Genomic DNA, 16,341 nt, shown 5'->3' with positions numbered 1-16,341 from the left:
TTGTTTTCCTATGAAAGACTTGGTTACCATTTACTTTTCTAATTGCTGCTGTACTGACATGTTAACTTGCATTCACATGGACACCCAAGCCTCTCTGAACACCAATACTTTCCTGGCTCTTACCATTAAATAAATATATACACCTGGCCTACTTTTGTTATGTTCCACTAAATTGCCCGATCTGATATTTTCATTGCAGACTCTTATGCCTCAGAGTTAAGACCCACAGAGAGGTCTGGGGAAGTATTATAACAATTCAATAGATCATCACTGTTTCAATTGGTTCCCTGGTTGAAATTTGTTCTCCGAGCTCTTCTGATTGAAAGGGAAGATTCACTTAGGATACATAGAAAGCCTTAGGTGACGAAATAGTTTTATTTTTAGTGGCAAAGCAATTGGATCAAAAGGAATGCAAACAAACCCCCAGTTAATTTCATGCAAAAATATACCCAGTTTTCAAAGGCAATCGACCAAAGCAAACCTCTTGCAATTTCACATTCCTCCAAAAAAAAGGTCTGCAACATATTGAGCAAAATGTATTCTCAATGGTTCTTTTTTTATTCCTAGTGCTATGAGTGCTAAAAGATAATTTTACTTCAGAGTCATGTGAGTGACTACGTGAAGACCCCGCGCAGTATGCATGCGTGTCATATCGTCTATCTACTTAGAGGTCCTGCTAAAAGTCCGGGGCTAAGTCGAGACGGAGGGGAAACCCCAGTCTCGGACTTCAGGGAGCCCCGGTCACGGGGAATTCCGCCCACGGACCTAGGCGCTCGGAACCGTGGAATGCGGGTAGCGAGCGGCGGTAAATTCACCTTTGAGCCGCTGGCAGTAAAACCAGTGACTTCATATTGGTGGAGAACCCGCTCGGGAGACCGCAGGAAGGGGGGAGCGGACGGCTGCGGATTCGCCCTCGAGCCGCTGGCAGTGGAGCCAGCAGCATCATATTGGTGCCGGGGGCACCTGGACAGCCGCTCCGGAGACCGCGGGAAACGGGGAGCGGACGGCGGTGGATTCACCTTCGAGCCGCAAGCAGTGGTGCCAGTGGCTTCATATTAACCATATATAACCATATAACAATTACAGCATGGAAACAGGCCATCTCGGCCCTTCTAGTCCGTGCCGAACATGTATTCTCCCCTAGTCACATCTACCTGCACTCAGACCATAACCCTCCATTCCTTTCCCGTCCATATAACTCTCCAATTTATTTTTAAATGATAAAATCGAACCTGCCTCCACCACCTTCACTGGAAGCTCATTCCACACAGCCACCACTCTCTGAGTAAAGAGGTTCCCCCTCATGTTACCCCTAAACTTCTGTCCCTTAATTCTCAATTCATGTCCCCTTGTTTGAATCTTCCCTACTCTCAGTGGGAAAAGCTTATCCACGTCAACTCTGTCTATCCCTCTCATCATTTTAAAGACCTCTATCAAGTCCCCCCTTAACCTTCTGTGCTCCAAAGAATAAAGCCCTAACTTGTTCACCCTTTCTCTGTAACTTAGTTGCTGAAACCCAGGCAACATTCTAGAAAATCTCCTCTGTACTCTCTCTATTTTGTTGCCGGGGACAATGGGACAGCCGCTCCGGAGACCATGGAATACCATGGAAGCGACCTGAGAACCCGCTCCGTAGACTGCGGGATGCGAGGAGAGGATGGCAGTAAGTACTGTGTAAACCAGCGGCTTCATAACCCCCCCCGCCCCCCCCCCCCCCGAAGCAGGGTACCCCCCCCCCCCCCCCCCCCCCCCCCCCCCCCCCGCCGACTTTGTAAATTGCGGCTATCCCTTTGACAGGGACCGCGGGGATATCCCGGCTGCAGTTACTGCGGGGATACCCAGATCGGAGGGGGAAAGAACGCCCCAGCTGGAGAACACCATTGAGAAGCGCTGTTATAAGGGTGCCGCGGAGAAAAAGCTGGGGGGAGAAATAACCCGCAATGGAAGTGTTTCTACAAGGACCGCAGAGGAACCCCAGCTGAAACAAACCACGACCATGAGACCAGGCTCGGGAGGAGCGTTGCCCCGCAGCAGCAGGTTTAAAAAGGACATGCAGGTAAATTCCTTACTCAAAGGTCGTTTTGTGCTATTTTGTGAGAATATGTTACAGGAATGGGCACCGGCAGGAGCAACTGTGATCGCATATCCCGCATGGAGCGGTTGATGGATCAGAAGCTCCAATGTGACATGCTCCGGTATATGGAGCCTAGTCACCAGGGGGTCCTGGGACGCCCATAGCAGCACCTTATTGAGGGCTGCATAATGCATCTCCCTCGACAGAGGGGAGCATTAGGAGTCACTTCTGGGCTGACTCTGAAGACAGGGGTTTGGCTGAAGAAACCACAAGTGTGCAGGGGGTGCAGGAACAACACTACCAGCATCAGGAGCTCGACGATTGGCCGTCGGGTTCAGGAAGGCCACATCATCATGCAAGATCTCACATCTTCGACGGCAGCACCCCTACGCACCCACCAGCAAACCACGATTAACTGAAGCTGGAGAAAGCTTGAAGACCGTACAACCAGGACAAAGGTCTTTTTTAGGCCACAGCCCAGAACGGCCTTCCTGGAAGATGTGCCAACCTCATACTCGAGCTCCTCTACCTCCAGGAGCAGATGTAAAATCATGCACACATGGTTGAGGCAGCTCCTGGGTCGGGTTGCATAAGTCCTCCCATTCGGATAAAGGTATGGAGCCACATCGATGATGTCTCCTGTCACGGATACAAATTGGTAATATTAAACTGGTTTGAATATTTACACTGGTTTGGGATGACACTAGATTAGTTTATACTGCACACAGGTATGGTTGGAGTTGCCTTTCAAGACAAGGCTCACAAGAATGGGATGTGGACTGATCATTGTCTACAGCCTCAACCCGCATGTGCAGTATAGACTTTTCTGAATAACTTCCATGTGATAATTTCCGCTCACAGGGTTGAAGATATTTGAAATTTAACTGGATGAGGCAACAATTCACTCAGTAGCGTTACAATGGGCTAACTCCAGTTTCCAGATTATTTACCAAATCACTACTATCAGTGCTTCGGCTGCACAGAGCTAACAAATAAGTAACATGGCCAATCTGGTTGATATTGAACATACTGTATTTTACTAAATTAGCCTTATCAGCCACATAGCTATATTTGCGGAATTGGTTCTCACCCGTCCAGTTAAATTCAAATTAAGTTGATACCAACTGAAACTATTGATTGTTGGGATACAATCATCCATTTATTGGTCTGTGATCAGCTCTGAGACAAAAAATTAGACCTCTGCTATTTTTAGCTGAAACAATCAAAGTCACAATGATGGACAGCTTTGCTCCACTAAAACCTCTTATCCGTAAATCTTCAGTCATTTCCAAACATGATGCTATTGCCCAAAGATGGGTAATTTACTAATACCATCTCTGGTTACGGAGGCAGATGGGATTAGCATGAGTTATCAAGTGTTCAGTCATGGTATCAACTGCCAATGGACACCAGGTGCATTCTATGCATTAAAGAGTGTGTGGATATGCATATATTGCATGCACAAGTCCAAGGTGATACATTTTGGTGGTGGTATATGTTAATCACAAATGTATAATCAAATCAAAGTATCTGGTGATAGTTTTTCCAAACCAATTTTAGCACTGGTGTATTATCATGCAAAATCAATGAAAACAGAGAATGAATGTGTGATCATAAAGTCCATAATTCAAGCCCCAGACTGTGAGACTTGGCCCCCACCTCTCCTCCACTCGCAGGTTGAGTACCGGTTCCCCACAGGGCTGTGTGCTAAGCCCCCTCTTATACTGTCTCTACACCTACGACTGTAGTCCGGCCCACAACAACAACCGCATCGTCAAATTTGCTGACGACACTACTGTGGTCGGACTTATTTCAAAGGGAGACGAGGCAGCCTACAGAGAGGAAGTCCTGAAGTTGACAACCTGGTGCTCAGAAAACAATCTGGCTCTGAACACCAGGAAAACAAAAGAGCTCATTGTCGACTTCAGGAGGCACAGCACCGACTTAGTCCCCCTACACATTAACGGCGAGTGTGTGGAGAGGGTCAACACCTTCCGGTTTCTCGGCGTCCATATCGCTGCTGACATCTCCTGGACGGACAACATGACAGCGGTCATCAAGAAGGCTCAGCAGCGGCTGCACTTCCTGAGGGTCCTCAGGAAGCACAACCTGGACTCTAACCTGCTGCTGACCTTCTACCGCTCGTCCATCGAGAGCCTGCTGACATACTGCATTACAGCATGGTATGGCAGCTGCACCATGGCAGACAGGGAGAGGCTTCAGAGGGTAACCAGGACAGCGCAGAGGATCATTGGTTGCCCTCTCCCCTCCCTGATGGACATCTACACCTCCCGCTGCCTTAGCAGGGCAAAGAAGATCATCAAAGACAGCTCCCATCCTGCGTTTGGACTGTTCGACCTGCTGCCCTCTGGAAGGCGCTATAGGTGCATCAAATCCAGGACAAACAGACTCAGGAATAGCTGCTTCCCGAGAATTATATCTACCATAAATTCAAATCCACACATGCACTGACTACACCGCCCAACACGGACTTCCATCTGTATATATGTATGTAGCGCCGTAGAATTTGTGCACCTATTCCCCCCCCCCCCCCCCCCATCTCCCTTCTGTTTTGTTTTTCTGTTTCTTGTTTTTTGTGTAAAATTGTATGTATGCACTGAGTACGAGCAGCTTTCAGTTTCACTGTACATGTATAGTGACAATAAATGGCATATCTATCTATCTATTTAATGACAATGTGGATTGATAGAACTAACTATTGAGTTGCTTGCATCCATTTTCAATCAACAGTGAAGGAGGCATACAGTGGTGAAGGGTGCATTCTCGCTACACTAGGAAGGAATGTTCTTTTATGTCTTCCTCCATTTGGCCTCAATAGACGGGTCTTGCAAAATTCAGCAAGATTCCCGCTTCCAGGTTTTCATGGTGCCTGCCTGGGTTATACACCTATGGCTCCTGCTGAGGCGAAGAATGAACATAAAACCTTACATGGTTAATTCCGGATAAAAAAGATGCTGGTTCAGTTGTGATGTTGAAACCATCCTCTGCATGATATAATCAATCATAGACTTACAGACGCTGAGAGATCGTTGCAGCTCGGGTTGTCAAACCGTAAGCGTTAAGAGTGCTCACTACAGATTGCAGGGATAGCACCAAATAGCAGCAATCTACTTAGGAGATGGGAAGCATTGTTTATGCTTCCTTACGTTTAACTCGGCACGGATGACTGATACATTAAAATTCAGTTTTAGGGGATTATAACATTAAGTTACTATTCCATAACTGTGCCTTAAGTACCTCCTCATAATTTGGCTGATGAGTACATAAACCACTCTGTCCGGTCTCACCCTCTGATATCCAGAGAATGAAGGTATCGTATGCTTAAAACCTCCCAGGTTTAGGGACGCAGAGACATGGGTTGTTAACATTGTACGACGTCACTTCACCGATGGGCACCAGCAACATCCCTGCCCATGGTCATACTCACGTTCTAGTGATTACGCCAGGGCACTGAGTACAGCGCTATGGATCCAGTCATTGCAACACTGGATAGGATGATCATATCTGCAGGCTATAATAACATGTTTTGTTTATAATTAATCAAGCAGATTAGACAGGGACACAAGACCAAACTAGAGTTGCATATCCCATGGACCTTGGGTTGCATGTGATCACGCATTTACACCAGTTTGTCAAGGTTCCTAAGAGCTTTATAGACTGACAGCAATATTATTAGTTACATAAAATCTTGTTAGAAGGAATCACTATGAACCTTCTCCAGGCGGTTATGTGGGTCTGGCATATACAGGAGTGTACATTGACATTGAGTCTCACTCCACCAGGACTGCTATACCTCAGCAGCAGGGATGGACCACATCCTAGCGGTTGCAGGATGGTCAAACTATTGATCTGTCCAAATATTCAGAATAAACCTTTTGCCAGATCAGGGGTATTTGCCAACTCTGTTAGGTATCGTTCATTCTTCCTCCAGGTTGACGGAGGTTAATATTGCCACTATTATTAATTAATAGCATCAACATGTCTATATCTATGTCATGTCTGAATGCATTCTTAATGTTCACTCATCATTGGCCTACTGATGCAGTGCATGACGCCTGGACTCGGTTCCACGGCATGAAATCACAGAGCTTTAAAATCTTCACGTAGTCACACACGTGACTCCGAAGTAAAATAGTAAGATTAAATGAGAACTTACCAGTTTGAAGTTTGATCTTTATTTTATGAGGAGTAACGTTGAGGGATTCCGTGCCCTCCGCTCCCAGCCCTCTATCATAAAGTTCAACTGGTATTATGGTTCTCTTATCTTACTATGTTCAGTTCAACAACTGTTTTCTGTGATTTCACACCGCTGCTTTGAAGATTGACACGCATGCGTACTGGACGGGGTCTTCACGTAATCGCTCAACGTTACTCCTCATAAAATAAAGATCAAACCAAACTGGTAAGTTCTCGTTTAATCTTACTATTTTATCAGTAAAGAAGCAATGTGTAGACAGGTCCATATGATTAAATGGTATAGTTGCAAATAAAAACATTGTTTATTATTTTTGGGCACTTTTGCTTGAAAGACAATTCGCATTAGCATTGCCTGTTTTCATTTATTGAAAATAATTATTTTTACAAAAATCTTATGCTGCCTGTGAGAGAGAGAGAGAGTACATCTTTCAAGAGGAGTAAACGGGTCCTTTTCACAATGGCGGGCAGTGACTAGTGGGGTACCACAAGGCCAGTTCATTGGCTATATTTAAGAGGGAGTTAGGTGTGGCCCTTGTGGCTAAGGGGATCAGAGGGTATGGAGAGAAGGCAGGTACGGGATACTGAGTTGGATGATCAGCCATGATCATATTGAATGGTGGTGCAGGCTCAAAGCGCTGAATGGCCTACTCCTGCACCTAATTTATCTGCCTCGACTACCCTCTGTGGCAGAGAGTTCCAGAGATTCACCACTCTCTGTGTGAAAAAAGTTCTTCTCATCTCGGTTTTAAAGGATTTCCCCCTTATCCTTAAGCTCTGACCCCTTGTCCTGGACTTCCCCAACATCGGGAACAATCTTCCTGCATCTAGCCTGTCCAACCCCTTAAGAATTTTGTAAGTTTCTATAAGATCCCCTCTCAATCTCCTAAATTCTAGAGAGTATAAACCAAGTCTATCCAGTCTTTCTTCATAAGACAGTACTGACATCCCAGGAATCAGTCTGGTGAACCTTCTCTGCACTCCCTCTATGGCATTAATGTCCTTCCTCAGATTTGGAGACCAAAATTGTACGCAATACTCCAGGTGTGGTCTCACCAAGACCCTGTACAACTGCAGTAGAACCTCCCTGCTCCTATACTCAAATCCTTTTGCTATGAAAGCTAACATACCATTCGCTTTCTTCACTGCCTGCTGCCCCTGCATGCCTACTTTCAATGACTGGTGTACCATGACACCCAGGTCTCACTGCATCTCCCCTTTTCCTAGTCGGCCACCATTTAGATAATAGTCTGGTTTCCTGTTTTTGCCACCAAAATGGATAACCTCACATTTATCCACATTATACTGCATCTGCCAAACATTGTTCCCGATGTTAGGGAAGTCCAGGACAAGGGGTCACAGCTTAAGGATAAGGGGGAAATCCTTTAAAACCGAGATGAGAAGAACCTTGTTCACACAGAGAGTGGTGAATCTCTGGAACTCTCTGCCACAGAGGGTAGTTGAGGCCAGTTCATTGGCTATATTTAAGAGGGAGTTAGATGTGGCCCTTGTGGCTAAGGGGATCAGGAGGTATGGAGAGAAGGCAGGTACGGGATACTGAGTTGGATGATCAGCCATGATCATGTTGAATGGCGGTGCAGGCTCGAAGGGCCGAATGGCCTACTCCTGCACCTAATTTCTATGTTTCTATGTTCTATGTTTCTATTTGCCCACTCACCCAGCCTATCCAGGTCACCTTGCAGTCTCCTAACATCCTCCTCACAGCTAACACTGCCCCCCAGCTTAGTGTCATCCGCAAACTTGGAGATATTGCCTTCAATTCCGTCATCCAGATCATTAATATATATTGTAAATAGCTGGGGTCCCAGCACTGAGCCTTGCGGTGCCCCACTAGTCACTGCCTGCCATTGTGAAAAGGACAGCCAGTTCTCTATCCACATCAATACTGAACCCCCAATGCCATGTGCTTTATGTTTGTATACTAATCTCTTATGTGAGACCTTGTCGAAAGCCTTCTGGAAGTCCAGATACACCACATCCACTGGTTCTCCCCTATCCACGCTACTAGTTACATCCTCGAAAAATTCCATAAGATTCGTCAAACATGATTTACCTTTCGTAAATCCATGCTGACTTTGTCCAATGATTTCACCACTTTCCAAATGTGCTGCTATCCCATCTTTATTAACTGACTCTAGAAGTTTCCCCACTACTGATGTTAGATGAACTGCTCTGTAATTCCCCGTTTTCTCTCTCCTTCCCTTCTTAAAAAGTGGGGTTACGTTTGCTACCCGCCAATCCTCAGGAACTACTCCAGAATCTAAAGTGTTTTGAAGGATTATTACTAATGCATCCACTATTTCTGGAGCTACTTCCTTAAGTACTCTGGGATGCAGCCTACCTGGCCCTGGGGATTTATCGCCCTTTAATCCATTCATCCTATTCTGGATACTTTTTTGATGACAATATTTTTTCAATGAGTTTTGCTACTCTGTTGATTCTTATCATAGATATATCACTTTCAAGAATACACAGAAAAGAAAATTACCTTATGCCTGGCAATTAGTATTTGTTTAGATGTGTTAACTGGACAGGCAGCACAGCCCAACAAAAATGTAGTTTGAGGTATGTCTGTCTGACTGGAATTTGGCAGCACCTTGACGGTGAGGAGGAGTTCGCCTACTGCAAGTGTCACTGTGGTCAATCCTTCTTCACCAGGATGATGTCTGGTCTGCAGCACTATTTTGGGAGAGATTGGCTAGGCTGGAACAAAGAAGGCAAAGGCTGAGATTATACGAGGCATGGGTAAATAGTTAGTCTTTTTTTTTTCTATGGCTGGGTACAGTTTTAAGGCGAGAGGCAGAATTTTAAATAGGATCCTAAAGGGGCTGTTCCACTTGGGTGACCTAATCCGCGAGTTCTGGCAGGTTTGCCCTCGACTCATACTCGCAGCATGGTCGACTCAAGGTCCTAGGAGGTCTTTGTAACTCTCCTTCATGCTCGAGAGTAGTCCCCGTGTACTCGAAGCCTCAGCTAGGTTGCGGCATATTTTTCAACATGTTGAAAAATGCCCGTAAGTAAAAGAAGGACGCCATGGAAAAAAGCGATACTTTTTTTACTCATAGGTTTAGTTATACCTCCATCCCCTCCCCTTTGCTGCTCTCCCACAGCCCACTGTCTCTGCCTCTTCCTGTCTTTTTCCTGCACCCCCCCCACCCCGATATCAGCCTGAAAGGTCTCGACCCAAAATGTCGCCTATTCCTTCGCTCCGTAGATGCTGCATCACCCGCTGAGTTTCACCAGCTTTGTTGTCTACCAGTGATTAAAAGATGACATTTATCTCAGTGAACAAACTATACCATTTCTCATTGCAAGCGTGGCTCTGTGTGAGCAGTTCGTGGTAGAGGAAGAGCATTAAAAGCTGCAAGAAGCACAAAAATCCAATGTGTGGCATTGCAAAAACAAGACAGCTGCCAAAAAATCAAAAGCTGATAGGATGTTGGTTTTCTTTGTTTTGCTTTGCTGTTGCACAGGACCATAGCATGTAGAGGAACTGGCCCTTCATGCTCAAAGTCAGTGCCACATATAATGTGTAAGATGCTGGTTTCAACCAAAGAGAGACGCGAAATGCTGGACTAGCTCAGTGGGACAGGCGGCATCTCTGGAGAATGCGGGACAGGCAGCATCTCTGGAGAAAAGGAATGGGTGACATTTTGGGTCAAGACCTTTCTTCAGACTGAATTATAATGTCCCAAGTTAATCTCCTTTGCCTATTTGTGATTTATTCCAACTATTCCCTTCATATTCAGGTACATGCGATGCCTCTATCATATCTGCTTCTACCAGCACCTCAAGCAATGTGTTCCAGGTACCATTCATCCTTTTCTATGTAAAAAAAAAAACATGCCCTTCACATTTCCTTTATAGTCTCCCTCTCCAACCAATGGTCCCTAGTCTTTGAAATTTCTACCCAGGGGCAAATGTTCTGTCTACTCTATCTCTGTCTCTCAGAGTTTTATGTACTTCTATCAGGTTTATCCTCGCTCTAGAGAAAAGTCTGAGGTTGTTCAACGTCTCCTTATAGCTAACACTTTACTTCAGGCAGGATTCTGGTAAATCTCCTCTCCATGGCCTCCACATTTGTCTTGTGATGAGACAATCAGAACTGCATGCAATAATCCAAATGTGGCTAACAGAAGTTTTATATAGCTGCAACATCATTTTCTGACTCGTAAGGGCCCTCTGCGGGGACTTAATTTGCAAGTTTAGATGTGCTCGACTCAAACTCAAAGCATGGTTGACACGTGGTCCGAGGAGGTCTATGTAACTCTCCTTCATGTTCGAGAGAAGTTCCCGCATACTCGAGGCCTCAGTTTGGTCGCAGAGTTTTTTTTAGCATGCTGAATATTGTCCGCAAGTAAAAATTGGTCGGCATGGAAAAAAACATTTTTTTTTTACTCGTAGGTTTAGTCGAAGTAGGTCGAAGTAGGTCGGCATGTTATTTTGTCAAAGGCAATCAAAGGTAGTTGAAGGTAATCAAAGGTAGTCAAATGTAGTCAAAGGTAGTCAAAGGTGGTTGTCTTCACTCTCCACAATTTGATGTCCTATTTTCCCAAAGCTGGTCGAAGCTAGTCTTCAACATAGTCGAAGGAGGTCGAAGGAGATCAAAGGAGGTCTTCTGCATATTCAAAGGAGGTCTTCTACATATTCGTAGGAAATTCTCTACATAGTCGATGGAGGTCGTAGGAGGTGTTCTACTTCGGCGATACAAGACCATGACACTTTTTTTAAACTCTCCTAAACTCGCAAATTAGGTCCCCGCAGTGGGACAGCCCCTTTATGCTCAATGTCCAGACCAATGAAGGCAAGTATACTACCATATATACCATTTTAACCACTTTATCAACTCATGTTGCCACTTTATGGGAGTGATGGACTATATTCTGAGAAGCAACACAAGCAGCATGTATTCAGAATGCATAAAAATAACTATTCAAACATTCACTGGGTTTCACCGGCTAAGCCGATATTTAAAGTCTATTCTGAATTGTCTTGGAGATGACGCTGGTAAGGTTTGTTCTTGAACCTTTGTGACCCTTTGATAATGACACTTCCACAATGTTGATGGGGAGGGAAGTTCAGGATCATACTCGTACACAATGATGCAATGGTGATTGTTGAATGTTGAAGACACTGTATGACTTGAAGGAGAATTGCAAGTAGTGGTATTCTGATATTGTTTTCTCTATTGCTGTTCAATGTGATGGGAGTTGCAGAATTAGGAAAGGCTCCAGAAAAGGCTTATGTGAATTAGCACAATGTGTATTATAGACCATATGCACTGCAGCCATAAAGCACCAGTGTGAGAGAATGGATAGAGACATATGCTGCATTTGTTTAGTTTAGTTGAGTTTAGTGTTATGTTGCAGCATGCCAACAGACCCTTCGGCCCACCGAGTCTGTGTCGACCATCAATCACCCATTCACACTAGTTCTATGTTGTTCCAATTTCCCACTCCCTACACACACTAGGGGCAATTTACAGAGGCCAAGTAACCTTCAAACCCACATGTCTTTCGGATGGTGGTGGAAACTGGAGCACCCAGAGGAAACCTACGCTGTTACAGGGAGAATGTGCAAACTCCACACAGAGAGCATCCAAGTTCAGGATCAATCTCGGATCTGTGGTGCTGCGAGGAGGCAGAAAGTCTACAAGTTGTACCACTGTGCCCCATCTTGTCTCGGATGATAGTCATTCTAGAATGTTATGAAACCAAACAGAGATTGTTCCATCACACTGATACAATTGGGGAATACAGCTGTTTTATTCATGTTTGGACCAGTGCATGTAGAACGGAAATTAAGCTATGGTGGTGTTACAGCTTTTAGTCTTTCAATTTAGAACCTTACTTTAAAAATCGAAAAATGGCGGACTGCGGGGTTGATGCGCCGTTGTGTATGGCTGCTCCTCCTGCAGTCCGTCATTTAACACTGGCATTTAACATCACGAGCCACTGATGGATGTTCACCGACGCCGATGATCCAGCTTTGCAGCAAGAGGGCCTGAAAACACCGGGTTGGCTGAGGAGGCCAGATATAGGCCCCGACCTCGGGTGGACTATGAGGGGGAGAACTGGTTATTTTTAGTGCCTTCCCTCACAGTGAATTCTGCTGTGGGGGGGCGTTTCATGTTGATTTCTATAGTGTACTGTTTCTGTGTCTTTTTTCTTTTTCTCTTTTTTTGATTTGTATGGATTTATTGCATTGATCTGTTCAATTAATTTAATCAATCTCTGTAAAGCACTTTGGTTCAAATACTGGTTTTGTTGAAAAGTGCTATATAAGTAAACATTATTATTATTATTATTATTATACTTTGAAGAATATAAATTGAAATTCCAATTAATGTTGGCAGTGATTTGGGGGGGGAAAAAAAATCAAAATTTTAATAGATGTTTCGACAATTAATTTTAATAATGATCTTCGTTGTCTAACAATTGGTCATGTAGTCACACCTGCTAATGAATAGTCCGTAAATAACTAAGATATTTATTGTATCCAACCAGATGCCTCAAAATTAATTTGGATGCTGCATGATTTAAGGTTGTAACTGTAAAATTAATTGCAAAAATTGGGATCTTTCGACATTCATAATCATTCACTTCTATGCTTGTGATAGATATATCGATAGAATAGGTTTGGGTAACTCCAGGCCCATTGCAGGTAAAGGGAAGTAAACCACTTGGCTCGCATGAATAAAGTGGCCGATGGGTCTGTTTCTGTACAGGAAAGAACTGCAGATGCCGGTTTAAACTGAAGATAGACACAAAAAGCTGTAGTAACTCAGCAGGACAGGCAAAATATAACAAAAATTGCAGTGCAATAACCATATAACACATAACAATTACAGCACGGAAAACAGGCCATCTCAGCCCTTCATGTCCGTGCCGAACACTTATTCTCCCCTAGTCCCATCTATCTGCACTCAGACCATAACCTTCAATTCCTTTCCCGTCCATATACCTATCCAATTTATTTTTAAATTATAAAATCGAACCTGTCTCCACCACTTCCACTGGAAGCTCATTCCACACAGCTACCACTCTCTGAGTAAAGAAGTTCCCCCTCATGTTACCCTTAAACTTCTGTCCCTTAATTCTGAAGTCATGTCCTCATTTGAATCTTCCCTACTATGAATGGGAAAAGCTTATTCACGTCAACTTTGGCTATCCCTCTCATCATTTTAAAGACCCTTTTTTTTTTTAGCAATCTGAAGTAAAGCAAATAATTTTGAAAGTACAAAAAAGGAATAACCAAATGAAGTACAGATACGTGTAAGAGTACATGGCTGCGCCTAAGAGAAGTGGATGGAAAGAGGTGATTAGTTCAAGAGCCTGGTAGTTATGGAGAAGAAATGGTCCTTAACCCTGGACATCCGGATTTTCAAGCTGCTGTATCTTCTCCAAGAAGGTAGATGAAAGAAAAGGGAATGGCCAGAGTCTCACATACTCTGATGATGTACCGTGAAGATAGACTGATTGGAAGAGAATGACAAGCCTGTAATAGACTGTGCTGTGTTCACTGCTCTTTGCAGGACCAGGCAGCCAAGAGCAGAGTAGTTGCCATATTAGGCCAGAATGCATCCCATTAGTATACTCTTTATAGCATATCTGTAGCTGTTCAAGAAAATCCCTGAGGACATGTTGAATCTTCTCACACACTCAAGATAGTAAATATGCCAAAGCTTTACAATTTGATGCTCTGCTCTGAGCCTTACAGGTTGCTAAAGATATGTTTTTTTTTTAATTGTGTGGGATAAGGAGTGTTTCAGGTGTCTCTTGTGACATTCTGAAGAATGTGGCAATCTGCTAGAAGAGCCTTCAAAAGAAGATGTGATTTGATCAGAGGACCCATCCCTCAAAATCATGTTGTGCTTACCTCCATCTGTCCGCCATTAGTACAATGGTAATAACCAGCATGCCCTGCCATAACCATTTCTCATTGACATTCTGCAACATTCACAATGCTTAGTTGTCGATCAGAATTGTTCTGGAAATCATCAAGATCCAACATTTAATTAAGCTGGTAATTAATTATTGTGACTGCAAGAGCTTGCGGTGTGAGGTGGTTCAACTCTTAACTGTTTTGCAATGTAAAGGGCCTGTCCCACTTGAGCGTCATTTGCGCGTCATTTACGCGGCATCATTTACGTGACGTGCATGTGATGCGCGCAGGATGCGCATTACATACGCATGGTGCGTGGTGACGTAGGCAGTGACGCGCAGTCACCCGCGGCACCCCAGGATTTTGGGATGTACAAAATTTTTGCGCGGCATCTGCGTGACGTGCAAAATAAGCCCAAGTGCGACACGCCCTTTACATTGCAAAAGTGTTTAATCATCCTCAAATTATGTGAGCAATTCTCCACACCCTCTAACAAACTCAGCCATATTCAGTAAAGCAGTTTGCTGAATGTGCCAATGCTACTGACTTTGGACTGCGACATTGTGTCTTTGCCCAAATCACTCAAGGAGCGTAACAGAATAGATGAGTCTGGAGATATCCATGGGTGGTAAACCTATGGTATTCTTTGCCGCAGAAGGATGTGGAGGCCAAGTCTATTAATATTTTTAAGGCAGAGATAGATTAATTATTGATTAGCACAGTTGTCAGGAGCTACGGGGAGAAGGCAGGAGAATGGGGTTAGGAAGGAGAGATAGATCAGCCATTACTGAATTGCGGAGTAGACTTGATGGGCCAAATGGCCTAATTCTGCTCTTATCACTTATGACCTTATGATAAGGGAAACATGGAACATGGGCCACAGCTGGAGGAAGAGGCAAACGATGTTGCAGGGAAGTAAACAGGTTTGGTTATTGTGACAAAAAGAAGCACAACTCTCAGGCATAATGAATACCAAGGAGGGGTTCAACCCGAGATTCTGACAGGATAGAGCATTTAAATCAGACCACGGATTACAGCCATTTTGGAGCCGCTCAAAGTAAATACACACATTTTTCCTGTATTATGGCACTTCATTCAAGACTGGATGATGGAAGGCCAGTCTGGACAGCAAGTTGTCAGTAGAAATCTTGAGACAAATGATTTAGGTGTCAGTGTGGAAAGTGTTCATGGTGGTCACTAATGTCACCTTAATAATAGAAAGGGGGTCAATAATGTATACTTATCAGACCAGAGTAATGCAGTGGGGGCAGTGTCGCATATTTTCTGCCTATGATCAGTCAGTCAAAGAAGGGCCCAATTAAGAACATTAAATGAATATAGACTTAGTACAGTGCAGAGAGTAGTGCGTTCGGCCGAACGAACTATGGGAACTTCACTCGCCCCCCCTGCAGGAACTATACAACAGGAGGTGCAACACCGGAGCAAATAAAATCATGGGAGACCCCTTCCACCCCTCCAACGGACTGTTCCAGCTGCTACGGTCAGGCAAATGCCTCCGTTGCCATGCGGTGAGAACGGAGAGGTTGAGAAGGAGTTTCTTCCCAGAGGCAATTCGAACTATAAACGCCTATCTCACCAGGGACTAACTCTACTGAACATTTTTCCTTCCATTATTTATTATGTAAAAGAATATGTGTGTTATGATTGTGTTTATAATTTGTTTGGTTGTTTTGTTGTTTGTCTTTTGCACAAAAGTCCGCGAGCATTGCCACTTTCATTTCACTGCACATCTCGTATGTGTATGTGACAAATAAACTTGACTTGACTTGACTTGACTTATGTTTAAAATAGACAATAGACAAAAGATGCAGGAGTAGGCCATTTGTGATCATGGCTGATCATCCCCAATCAGTACCCCATTCCTGCTTTCTCCCCATATTCCCTGACTCCACTATTTTTAAGAGCCCTATCTAGCTCTCTCTTGAAAGCATCCAGAGAACCTGCCTCCACCGCCCTCTGAGGCAGAGAATTCCACAGACCCACCACTCTATGAGAAAAATTGTTTCCTCGTCTCCGTTCTAAATATAACCATATAACAATTACAGCACGGAAACAGGCCATCTCGACCCTTCTAGTTCGTGCCGAACACGTATTCTCCCCTAGTCCCATATACCTGCGCTCAGACC

The sequence above is a fragment of the Leucoraja erinacea genome, chromosome 4 (assembly GCF_028641065.1).
Source record: "Leucoraja erinacea ecotype New England chromosome 4, Leri_hhj_1, whole genome shotgun sequence".
Classification (NCBI taxonomy): Eukaryota; Metazoa; Chordata; class Chondrichthyes; order Rajiformes; family Rajidae; genus Leucoraja; species Leucoraja erinaceus.
This window is presented reverse-complemented; position numbering follows the sequence as displayed.